The following is a 12,989-nucleotide window of genomic DNA, read 5'->3' as shown; positions in this document are numbered from 1 at the left end:
GACACTGGCCCATGGAAGTTAAGAGGCTTCTTTTTCCATGTGATTCTGAATACAAAATGTATCCATATTCAGGAATCGTTTTCAAAGTGAATTTTTTTTGGTACCTTAATAATCATAACGGGTAGTAAGAGCAATTTGTTTTAACACTTATGTAAATAAGTGTTAAATATAAAATGATAAAACGTAGGGTCTTTTCACTTTTTAATTTTAACTCTGTATATGAGACAAAGAAAACTAACTGCTTTCTATCATACTGTCGTTTTTGCTCAACTACTACTACCAAAGTTCTTGAAAGATAGTATTACCTGTTTGTGTCCTTTCAGAACAACCCCCTTGCATACCAGTGCCATAAAAAAATCAATAGCCTTGAGAGACCTTTCAAGGAAATCATTGTTATTGATTCATCCCTCAAATATGACCCAATTTAGCAACAAAAGGATGCTGAACTTTATCGTTTCTTCTCAGTGAATTAATAACTCTGGGAGATTTAAATGTCTTTTCCTAGATGACAGAGGTGGCTTCTATACACATACACAATGGACACATACACACTAATAACATCCTGATATCCATTTTACATCTGTAATTCCACTCTGAATTCTCCCTGCCATTAACCAACTCAAATGCCACATTATTCAACTCCTTTCCCTTGCTGGATGGATTGGGTTCAGGAAACAGGGAGCAATTTTAATGTCCTCTTTAGTAAACCCACACCCTATTTATGAACTAAGAAGAAATAGATTTGGTTTCTATTTTCTGGTATCTTGAGCCTTTCATATGATTGCATGTCTCCAACTATATAGCTTGCAGAATTAGTATTATGAATAGAGATGCAGAAAAGTTTGGATGCCTAAAAATGTCTTCTCATCTACTAACTCATGGTTGGCACTCAACTCTCATCCCTTTATCTCTGAATCTCATCCCTTTACCTTAAATCTTTTTTTCCCATTAAAATTCAAATACTGGTTGTGCTTTAAGATCGTAGTCATTTTTACCTCAGCCTGAATGATCCAAAAGCAAGTTCTGATGATGTGTAAGAGGGAAGAGAACTTGAGGGCATAAGTGTTGTGCAGAGGGTATTAGGGAATAGAGAAGACAGAGCAATCAATAGACTCACAGGGGAAACTCAGAAAGTGGAGCTTGATGAAACAAGCAAACATCACGGCTTTGCTAAGGTCTATTCTAATTAGTTATTATTCGTGTGTAAAAGTTTGCCTAAAAAGCATAACCTATGAGTGATCTGTGCCCCTGCATATTACGGATGTATAATATAATTCAAACAGTGCAAGGAACACACTGATTACCACATGGCCTCAGCCATGCTCCATTTTGTAGTCTGCCCACTTTGAGCATCAGAAAATGCATTGTAGAAATCTGGTTCATCTTATTTTAAACTTCTCATTCCCAAAATCTGAAATAGTATTTATTTAAAAACTAGGCTCTTTAAAAAGATCGCAAAAACACTATAAAGTATTCATTGAAAAGAACCTAACATTTACAACTGTAGTATGTTATGTACAATTTATTGACTATTTCTCCTGAATATACATTTATCTATTTCATAATCTAACATTTATATTAAGTATAACTATAATATGATTCTGGTGTCAACCTTGACAAAGCTGCTGAAATCCTTTGCTACAAAAATATGTCTCTGCCTTATATTTTTGTTTCAGTATTAGTTTCCACATTTGCCAGCAAGATAGTTTTCATCCTACTAAACTAATAGGCCACTTAGTTGAATACTGGATAAAATACAAATTGCAGAGAATTCTCCATTTCTGTCTATAATTTTAAAAAATTTCAACTAAAAGTGCAAAGATTTTATCAATTTCTGTAACTTGCTCTCTTCCTAAACCTACTTGCTTCTTACATCAATATTTAAGTTTCTGGTTTTAAATAACTGTGACTCTCCTTCAATGTGTTCTCTGTTAAAGGCTTTCTCTCCCTTTAGAACTGTTAGTAGGAGAAGTGGTTGGGTATTTTTTGTTTGTTTGTTTGTTTGTTTTGCGGTACACGGGCCTCTCACTGTTCTGGCCTCTCCCGTTGCAGAGCACAGGGTCCCGACGCGCAGGCTCAGCGGCCGTGGCTCACGGGCCTAAGCCACTCCGCGGCATGTGGAATCTTCCCGGACCGGAGCACGAACCCGTGTCCCCTGCATTGCCAGGCGGACTCAACCACTGCGCCACCAGGGAAGCCCAGAAGTGGTATTTTTGTGGGAAGAAAACAGCATCTTCTCTATTACTCAGTTGTCAGGACTATAGACCTACATCCTCAGTTATATAATCAAAAACCTGGCCTGGCATCAACTAGTGGGATTGGAAACCACTTTTTCAATTCCTTGCAATTAAAATATTTACATCAACTTCTCTTTGTTTTAACAACAGCATATAGAACCCAGTGTGGGTGTGCCTCATGATTCTGCTTCTCTCACTCAGGATCTTAGACTTTTTGCTTCCAACTTCCTCATGAATGTGCCTTTAGCAATTGCTGGGGGCCAGGTTTGTTTACCGCTACTGGTTTCCAACAGTTCAATGCCCTGAGGCATCTCTTGAAAGTATTTCTTTGCTACAAAGTATTTCTCTCCCCTGCCTTCACCCCACTCTCGGGTTCTGTTGCTTATTTAAGGTTTGCATCTGTAAATAGTCCTTTGGGTTTGTTTCCTTGGTGGACTGGCTGTCTTCCAAGATTTTGTTGTTAATCTTGTCTTACATTTTAAAGATGACCTTTTGGTGGTGTTATAAAACTTCTCAAGAAAAGGAAAACAGAAGCGCTCATCTAACCCTCTTCTAAAGACCATGCAAAAAAGCCAGTTGTTGTAAAACATTATGGCTGGTGATATAACTGGCTGCAGCATACTATATCCGCACCTGCATGTTTTTAACTTCCAGAAACTAAAAATCAGCTCTGCAACATGGAATCAGACATGAAGAAAAAGCAAACAAAGAAAAAGCCAGCATTGAAAATTTTCTGCCTGATACGGGAATGTATTGGCGAACAAGCCTGCTACTTCTCATATTTACATAGACATTAGTCAAATGACCAATGCAGTAAAACAATTCTTCTATGAGAAAAAAGAATGATGCTACTTAGAGTTGATGGACATGAACTTTAGGAATTTTAGAGCTGAAAATAATCTTGGAGGCCTCCTTTTACAGATGAGGAATATGAGGTCTATGGTGGTTAGGTGAATTGTCCAAGCCAGAGATGGGACTACGGTCAAAGTTGAGGTCTTCTGCCAGGGTGTTCAGCTTACTCTTTGAACTTGCTGACTGTTTACATATTGCATCAAGAGAGCCCATACGTACTGGATTTTCTTCCATTTACTAATAGAAGCAAGTTAGTGCCTTTACAGGTATTGTAGTATCAAATCAGCCCATTCAGTCAAACTAGTCAAAAATTAGTCAATCTAGGAGACCCAAAGCGACAATGCTTTGTAGGCTTTTTCTTTTCTTTTTTTTCCCACTGGAAATGGGAGTTAGATAGATAATGCACATTTGTGTGTATGTATGTATACATATATATATACTTATATCTTGTTCAAATTTAAAAGAATGCAATTTTTTATAGTCTATGTATGACATAAAAATAGAACGTCATTAATCAAATATATTTGTAGTATTTATTTTTGTAAGTAACTTCCTTTCTTTATATATCTATACAGTTTTAAAGATAATGGGACGACACAGAAATATTATTCATTTTCAAGCTAACACTGATAATGTTTTGTAAGTGCCCTAAATTATGTAAAGACTAAAAGTTCCATTGTTCTATCTATTCTACGGAAAGTGGTTGATGTTTAGCTATGAAATAATGTATCAATCTCAGGAAACAATTCTTAGGTTAAAAAACTCATTTTCCCCAAGATGTCTTTTCACAAAGATTTAATTCAAAGCATTTGCCTTTGTAAGATCTCGATCACTTTTCACCATTGTTCCCATGCATCTTCCTGTTAAGGGTGCCTGATTCTGCTACAAAGCAACCCTGCAGTCTTGTTGGGGCATGATGATGAACTAATAATTATTTTAAATATGTCTGTTTGGATAGAGTCTTTGTAAGAATATCGTGATACTTTTGTCTAAGAGGCTGTGTAAGAGGGTTCTTCATTTCAGCTTACAATTCTACAGGAATATAAGTGATAGAATGATGTTTTCCAGAAGAGTTGGAAGAATGCCAGGAGTACACTAGAAAAGCACTAGGTCTTACTTCCTCCCGGTATGCTTTTTTTCTAGAAAAGCGTAAAAATCAGTCAGATGACAAGTCAAGAAATTTACCAAAGGATTTCAAAGAAATATGAGGAACATCAATATTCCTTTTATTGACTAGATTAAATTATTAATTTTTCCTTCTCATCCCAAATTCTTAAGAAAAATTGTCAAGCCATATTATGTTGAAAAATAAGTCCCATGTAAGCGAGACACGGGTATTTGAATTTTATCAGGCTTCCAGATAAAACTAAATTGTTGATTAAATCCTCTCCATCCTGCTTGCTCTTGTCCCAGACATCCCTCTCCAGTTCAGGAATATCCTCCTTTAAGTAGCTTATTTAACCATATGGGGCTGATGCCAGAAGCCTTACTGTTTTCTGTACGGTATACTGGGATATATAAGGGGACTACCACCATATCTCCAGCATGTAATGAGAGTCAGTAAATAGCATTCCCAGTGTGTGCCTGGAAAAACAGAAAGGTGGTTCCTTTAAACAATCTTTTTTGGTGATAAAGCAAAGAATCAAAGGTATTTCATTACTAAAGAATCAGAGAATGTCCTAACTCTAAGAGAAGAGCACTTCTAATGTCATCTCAATATCCATCCAATCCAGAAGCAGAGCTGATGGTGCTACCAAGAGACAGAGCCTCCTTGTGGTGACACCACCTTCAAAAGTTTTGCAAGGTACCCCCCAAACATCACAAGTTTTCTTTACAACCTTGCTTGTCTCTAGTATTTAAAGATACATCTGATACTTATTGATTCTATTTATATTTTGAGGGTGATCCCTTCTTAGGGATATCACCTCATATGCAAAGTTAAAAGTATTGATCATTGTTCTCTCCTAAACTTAAACTATTATAATTTATGTTTAAGGCAGCCAAGTTTAATAGCTTTATGACTTGGGGCCATAAAGGTGAGTGTTTAAATCTTGGTTCACTGTTTGGTAGGTGGTATATGGCCACTCCAGGTATGTTTTCTTACTTATAAAATAGGGTTTGCAGTGCTTTCTTCACAGATAAAGGATTAAATTTGATATGCTAACATAGTGTCTACCATATAGTGTACATTAAATGTGAGCCCTCTTTCCTATCTCCACTGGGTGTGGCCAACTTCTAGTTTTCTAGGATTTACTAGAAAATTTCATACCTTCTAGGAATATATGGCTTCTGATCATATTCCCTTACCATCTTCATTTTACTAAAGGCTCTTAATTTTTTTGTAATTCCCACATTCTTATTTCCTATCTCAGCTACTCTTCTGTTAATTTTTGAGAATTCAGTTTATTTTAGCAGGCATTAATTGAGGTAAGGGGAATTACAGTAGGTCCTGTGGTTACAAATGTAAACAGGATCCCTGTTCTCAGGTACCTTATAGTCTAGTGTCAAGAGTAGTAAACAGACAAAAAATTGCAATTTGACCTGATAAATTCTGTGATATTGGTAGGCCTGTGACAACACAAGTGAAATATCTAAATCAGATTAGGGAGGATGGGAGATTAAAGGTAAAGGAGCTTGCCGTACTTGTAGGCTTTTCTCTAGAGTTGGCAAACATCTGTACCTGTGTTCAAGGTTTAGATTGACCAAGACAGCCTTAACATTCCTTTCAGCTTAATAAAACTTTAGACAGGTTTCTTCCTGACTTGTAGGCCCTTGACCTCCCCTTCTTTAGAACATTTACTCTAAAAAACATGCAAATTCTTTTTTCACCCCTTTGACACGTAAATCTTCTTCTAGTAATCTTGCCAGATTTACAACCCAGGAATGTCTTTCTCAAGGACATGGGAGCCATTTTTCAAAAATGTAATCATCAAGAAAGATAGCACCGCATCCTCTGTGGGAGGGCAAGAGTCTACCTTCAATAAGTGCTGATTAGCAAACACAGATGGCCTCATCACATTAACCAGTCTCCTCCTAATGCCCTCCAGTACCAGTCCACTAGCTCACTCCAGAGCTGAGAAACTCTCCCACCTTTTGTTTCAGCAGAGTTTAGTCCAATCTCTCTCTCCAATTGCAATAGTTTTGAATAAACTTTCCCTTGCCTGTTGAAGTCTGTCCTTGGACAGGATGCATACAGGTTTTGTACATGGGGAAAAAAACTGATTTTTGCCCAATAATCTACTCACTGATGCCTGGCACTTGGTCAACTTTTGTAATTGCTGATTAAAAGAAGTCCATCATGTCAAGGTCTACGGGGAAACGTTTTCAATGGCTCTAAACACTTTGAGCAGTGATAAATGAAATCTCTGAGTTCACCATCTTCTAACTGGAACTAGAATTATTTTTCCAAAAATATATTTCTTTACACTTATGCACAAAATGAGCCTCTGCCTCAAAGAGACTGTGAGTAGGCTCAAGTATCCATTCGTCCTAAAAGCTTTATACTCATTCTTTTGGTATTTCAATTATCTCAAGTGTTCAGAATCATGAATGAAGTTGGGAGCAATTCATGAGGATGTTAATCAACTATAAATTACTCAACAAGGGCTCCCCTTATTATACTCTCCATGAAGCTCTCTAGAGGATCAGCTCAGACACTGGCCTCATGCACAGTCTAGATTGAGAGAAGATTTCAAATAATTGATGGTTTTAGCCAAAAATTTGAATTCTAAAAATGGATGGAAATTTGGAAATTCTAAATCAATCATAGCAAATTACAAATTATCATCAAGAAAGACTGCACAATAAAAATTTCTAAAGGTTACTGTAGAAATGAAGCTTAAATTCAAATTTAATTCTAAGGTAAATAAAAATATGTATTCCATTTTCATTTTTTTCATTATAAAATGTATAAAACCAGAATTTTCCTTCTAATGTGCACATTTGGTGTACTTGCTTTTTCTTTCCAAAAAAAGTTTCACTAACTTAAGGTCATATACAACATATGTCACCTTAGAATTAAAGAAATATGGGAGAATAATTTTGATTACCTCCTCATGCTACATGAAAATTCATTACTTCAAACTTTCTTGGACAGTTTTAAAAAAGATGCCAGTTATCTAACTCATACAAACACCCATATACATATGTACATCTTTCTTGTTGGGGAACAGACTTATATTAGTGTAAATAAGTGGTAATTAAAGTTAATGTGTTCATTTCATATACTTATAATTTAAGATATGGGTGAAATTAGTTTGAACATGATATATACCTTTCTAAAATATATTAGAGACTTATATAACCACCTCACAGTGCCTATATTTGTCCATTATGAGGTTTAGAATATACTTTACTACTTAAATGAGTTGAATATGATATTTTATAATTATACCTTTGCTTTTATCATATATTGTGGATGTAGAGTCTTTGGTCAGAAACATACCGTCTGTATTATAAAAACATCATTAGAGAAAAATGCAGTATTCTTTTAATATATAATTTAACATGAAACTAGGACAGATTTTCAGCAAAAGAAGGGAGCTGCATATATTTGGCTTTTACTGGCAGGCCTGTTTCTGCCCAGTAATTACCCAGGCTTTACATACATGTTACAGTTCAGGGCTTTTAAGGAAATCCAGCTTTCTTTGCTCTCTCATCTTTTCTTCTCACAAAATACTTAGCAAGCACATAGCTATTAGCTCCATATGAAGTGGTTGTATACATGAGGTATTTTTCACAAGCCCACTTAACCAAGGTGCCAAGTAATTTGACTAGAATCCAAAGCAAATCAGTTGAAGAGCTAAGTGTGCAAAAAATCCTGTAACACACTGGATTCCAATGAGCCACAGTTTTATTAACACTGCATCACTTAACAAACTCAGATGGGGTCTTTGGGTCTTTATGTTGAGTTTCTTTAATTGGCAGATGCTTAAGAGCACACTTTATTTATTTATTTATTTATTAAAGAATCATCTTTTTTTAAATTTATTTATTTTTGGCTGCGTTGGGTCTTCGTTGCTGCAAGTGGACTTTGTCTAGTTGCAGGGAGCGGAGGCTACTCTTCGTTGCGGTGCGCGGGCTTCTCGTTGTGGTGCCTTCTCTTGTTGCAGAGCACCGGCTCTAGGTGCGTGGACTTCAGTAGTTGTGGCACACGGGCTCAGTAGTTGTGGCTCGCGGGCTCTAGAGCGCAGGCTCAGTAATTGTGGCACACGGGCTTAGCTGCTCCACGGCATGTGGGATCCTCCTGGACCAGGGCTCGAGCCCGTGTCCCCTGCACTGGCAGGTGGATTGTTAACCACTGCGCCACCAGGGAAGTCCCTAAGAGCACACTTTAAATGCAGTTACACAATGAGATCATGATAAGAAATGCTATAGGGATATAGGCATAGAAAAAAAAAATCATCACTCACATATGCCCTGAGCATTTTCTGCTGAAGAGAGAATCTGAACTCCATAATGAGGGTACTAACATATTACATGCTTCTCATAGTAAGTTCTTATCACTTGAGAAATATCATTAAACATTATATCTGTGCAGCTTAATCCTTCTTACCTTGAAATATACCTGTAGAAATAATACTTTAACAGTTTGAAAAAATTCAGCTATTACATAGCAATTTATCTAAATATTTATGTGAGATAATTATGAAAGCATTCTATTAATAATTTTATGAAGACATTGTAATAACAATTTAGTCTTACAATTTTAGGAGAAAAAAAGATGAATAAAGGTACTTCTTCTGGTTCAAATTGTACAAATGAAAATTCTGAAGCTAAGTAAATTGGGCAAAGTATGTTGCTGTTTCAAAAGTTAATTAAAGTAAATTCATTTATTAAATTTTTAGTTTTTTATATTTTCATGGGTTTATAACACATAAGTTTCATGTGTATAATATTATATTTTGACATTTATATACACTACGGTGTGCTCACCACCAAAATGTTAGTTGTCATCTGTCATCATATTGTTGACCCCCTTTACTCATCTTGCCCTCCCTCCACCCCCTTATCCTCTGGTAACCACTACTCTGTTCTCTGTATCTGTTTCAGTTTGGTTTGTTCATTCGTTTTGTTTTGCTTGTTTTTATATGCCACATATGAGTTAAATCCTATGGTATTGGTCTTTCTCCATCTGATTGATTTCACTTAACATAATACCCACAAGGTCCATCCATGTTGTCCCATATGCCAAGATGTCATCTTTTCATAGCTATTATTCCATTGTAAGTGTGTGTGTATCTTCTTTATCCATTCATCCATCAGTGGACACTTAGGTTGTCTCCATATCTTGTCTATTCTAAATAATGCTGTGATGAACACAGGGGGGCATATATCTTTTCAGATTAGTGTTTTTGTATTCCTTGGATAAATACCCACAAGGGGAATAGATAGATCACATGATAGTTCTATTCTTAATTTTTTGAGGTATCTCCATGTCATTTACCATAGTGGCTGCACTAATTTACGTTCCCACCAAAAGTGCACAAGGGTTCCACTTTCTTCACTTCCTCTCCAACACTTGTTATTTCTTGTCTTTTTGATAATAGTTATTCTAATGGGTGTGAAGTGATATCTCCCCGTGGTTTTGATTTACACTTCCCTGATAATTAGTGATGTTGAACATTTTTAACGTGCTTGTTGTCCATCTATATAGCCTCTTTGGAAAAATATCTATTCAGTTTCTCTGCTCATTTTTTTATTGGATTGTTAGCTTTTCTGTTGTTGAGTTGCCTGAATTCTTTATATATTTTGGATATTAAATACATGATTTGCAAATATCTTCTCCCATTTGGTAGGTTTTCATTTTGTTGATGTTTCCTTTGTTGTACAGAAGCTTTTTAGTTTGATAATAGTCCCATTTGTTTAGTTATGCTTTTGTCTCCTTGCCTGAGGAGACATATGCAGAAAGATGTTGCTAAAACCAAAGTCAAAGCGAATACTGCCTATGTTTTCTTCTAGGAGTTTTATTGTTTCAGGTCCTACATTGGAGTCTCTAATCCATTTTAAGTTGATATCTATGTATGGTATAAGATAGTGGTCTAGTCTCATTCTTTTGCATGTGGCTATCCAGAGAAACTAAATTTAGATTCTCTCCATCCTTTCTTCACATTTTAAACTCATTCAGATTAATCTGCAAAACTTCATCAAGAGGTTTGAAGGTAGAGAACTTTTTACTGTCTAGCTGATTTTTAAGAGTGATTAGGGCAGAGTTATAAATCAAATTACTGCAAAAAAATGTCCTGGCTAGCCCATGTCAGTCGCTTTCCTAAATTTCAAGGTTATTGATTGATCAACTTATCTTATGACTTTAAATTTGAAAGCCTCAAATTAGCAACAAGTTTCATATGATTCAAAGCAATAGGGGTTTTACAGAATGATTCTGTTAAATTAACTTTTTCCTCATTTGAAACATAGATGATTAAGATACATATTAATTTATTCAGAAAAGTCATACATTTTTTCAATGGAAAAAGTCTTCCCTTTTGTGCTCCCTAGGGCTATTTGTGTGCAAAATTTAACACATATTGTTTCAACTCTTTTTTTTTTCTCATTCAAAACTTCAGCATGAGTGATGATTAGTTGGATGGCTACCGAGACAGTAATCTCCTCAAACATTTTTTAACCCACTTGTACATTCTACATGAAGCAGCAGCTCAGTAAATGTTGAATGAACGAGTGGACAGATTCCACCTGCACAGAAGACTGAATTCTTCTTTTAAGAATCTGAGGCTTAATTTTGTGGTCAAATGTTCAGAAATGTAAATAGAACTCAAAGTTCCATTTGACTTATAACATGACTTCTGTCCTCAGCAGATGGTTAAAAAGGTTAGTTCTACCAGTGGCTTCAGAAAACATCAAAAGGTGTTAGCAGAACCATGATATTTATGGTATATATTTGATTGTTTCAAAAACTGAGTGAACGGGTATTACTTGTAAGGGCAATCAGATGCCAGTTTCAAAGATAAGGCCTGAACTGCAGGGGTTTCACACACAGCCCTGCTACTTGTGAATTCTGGCTTAACTCATTATGCTTCCTGATGCTGCCACACAGCTCCTTATTTTGAGGTAATAGGTGATTTGACTACGCTTTTTTGTGTGTTTGTTTTTCTAATGTTACACAGAAAGCTAGAGTCAAAAATTTGTGTGTAGTCTGAGAATGATACTTTGGATATATTGCTATTTTTGATAAGCCCAGATTTACATGTTTACCTCGAACTGGAAAAAAATTGCTAACTAGAATTTCCCCCATAAAAGTAATTACTAACAATGTCTTCCTCCTTAACCACATGGACCTATATCAAGGCTGCTTATTTGTGCAAGATACCAAAGTTGTTACCACAGGACTATGCTACCAGAAGTAGATTTTCTGCCAGTGGGCTGGGCCAGCTTTTGCAGACTACAGGAAACCTGGGTTCATAAAATAACCTAAGGGACACTCCTGATCTAAACTCAAACAGAATGGGGTTAATACATAAATCCTTGCAGGAAGTTTGGACACTGAAAAGATCTGTCACTCAGGATGGCGATTCAGCTTAACAAATGAGGCAATGAGACTGATGGAACACGCCCTTTCCAAGGAAGGAGTTACAATGATTTGCATTGATACTATCAGTATTTCCAGAGTCCTGTTTCCAGGAGGTTATATATAGTATCACAGAAGAACCCTGAGAACAGATAATCAAGCCTTTATAAAGAATCAGAGAAATATATTAAATGTCTCTTAACAAGGAGAATTGAACTTTTTTACTTATAATAACCATTATTATCATTATAGAATTATTATATTGTTCTTAATAGTTTATTATTAAATAAATAATTATTATCTGCAGGGAAGGCAGACTGGCATCACAGAAGTGTTACGTCACTGAGAACTAATCAATACACACACAAAACAATGTGTTAAGGCTACACTAGGGAGCCTCACTTCTGATCTCAAGGTTATGCCAGTTTATCCCAATTTCTCAACAAAACTCTTTATCAAACTTATTGTATCTTATCCCTCACTGTATCGGAACTGTTTCAAAAGGGATCTTGTTAGTCATTTTCCTTAAAAAAAAAAAAAACAGAGAAATCCAAGTCATGCCTTTTCTATGAAATCTTTGGAGGTTGCTATGACAAGGTTATTTGTAGCTCAGCCCACAATTCATATTCTTCAGCTTTTACCCAAAGTATCCTGGTTCTGCTTGCTAGGTGTCAACTTCTAAGACTCCAAGAGATATTGCCAAAGTTTTCTCCAGAGACTGGGATTGGAAAAATGACGGCATTATTAAATGCTGAACTTTAAAAAAATCATTTCTATTCTAAGCACCCTAACATAGTTATCTTCATTTTGCATAATACTTTTTTTAAACAAGGATGTACATTTTTACATGGTTGCAATTATAGGAAACACAGGGTTTTGTGTTAGTCCTTCACTATTTCCAATAACGAAAGCATTTTTCATGTATTACGATTGGGGGATTATTTTCATGTTAAAGAATACATGATATTTAATGGATACAATCTATATTTAATTTAATCAGATCCCTATTACTACCTATTTCTCTTCATTTTTTTCCTTATTACAGACAGATTCACAAATAACATTATTATGAATATTTTTTTTCCTCTACAGAATTGTTTCTTTAGAATGAGACAGGGGTTACGGTTTGTGTGGTTTGTGTCGACAGTATTTATAAAAGTGTAAATCTGAATGTGTTTAGGTGAGGCAAGTACAGTAACCTGTATTCCCCATTGCCTTCCCCCAGGCCAACATTGCACATTTAGATTACTTGCTTGACCCTGAAAGCATTTGAATTTTTGACGCCTGGATTACTGGGTCAAAGGCGTAAGTATCTTTATGACTTTCAATTACAATTATCATTTAACTCTTCTAAACCAGTTATACATGTATTTCAA

Source organism: Delphinapterus leucas, chromosome 17 (assembly GCF_059928025.1).
Source record: "Delphinapterus leucas isolate spDelLeu-1000000601 "Yukka" chromosome 17, BTC_Dleu_Yukka2, whole genome shotgun sequence".
In the NCBI taxonomy this organism is placed as follows: Eukaryota; Metazoa; Chordata; class Mammalia; order Artiodactyla; family Monodontidae; genus Delphinapterus; species Delphinapterus leucas.
Note: the sequence above shows the minus strand (reverse complement) of the source record.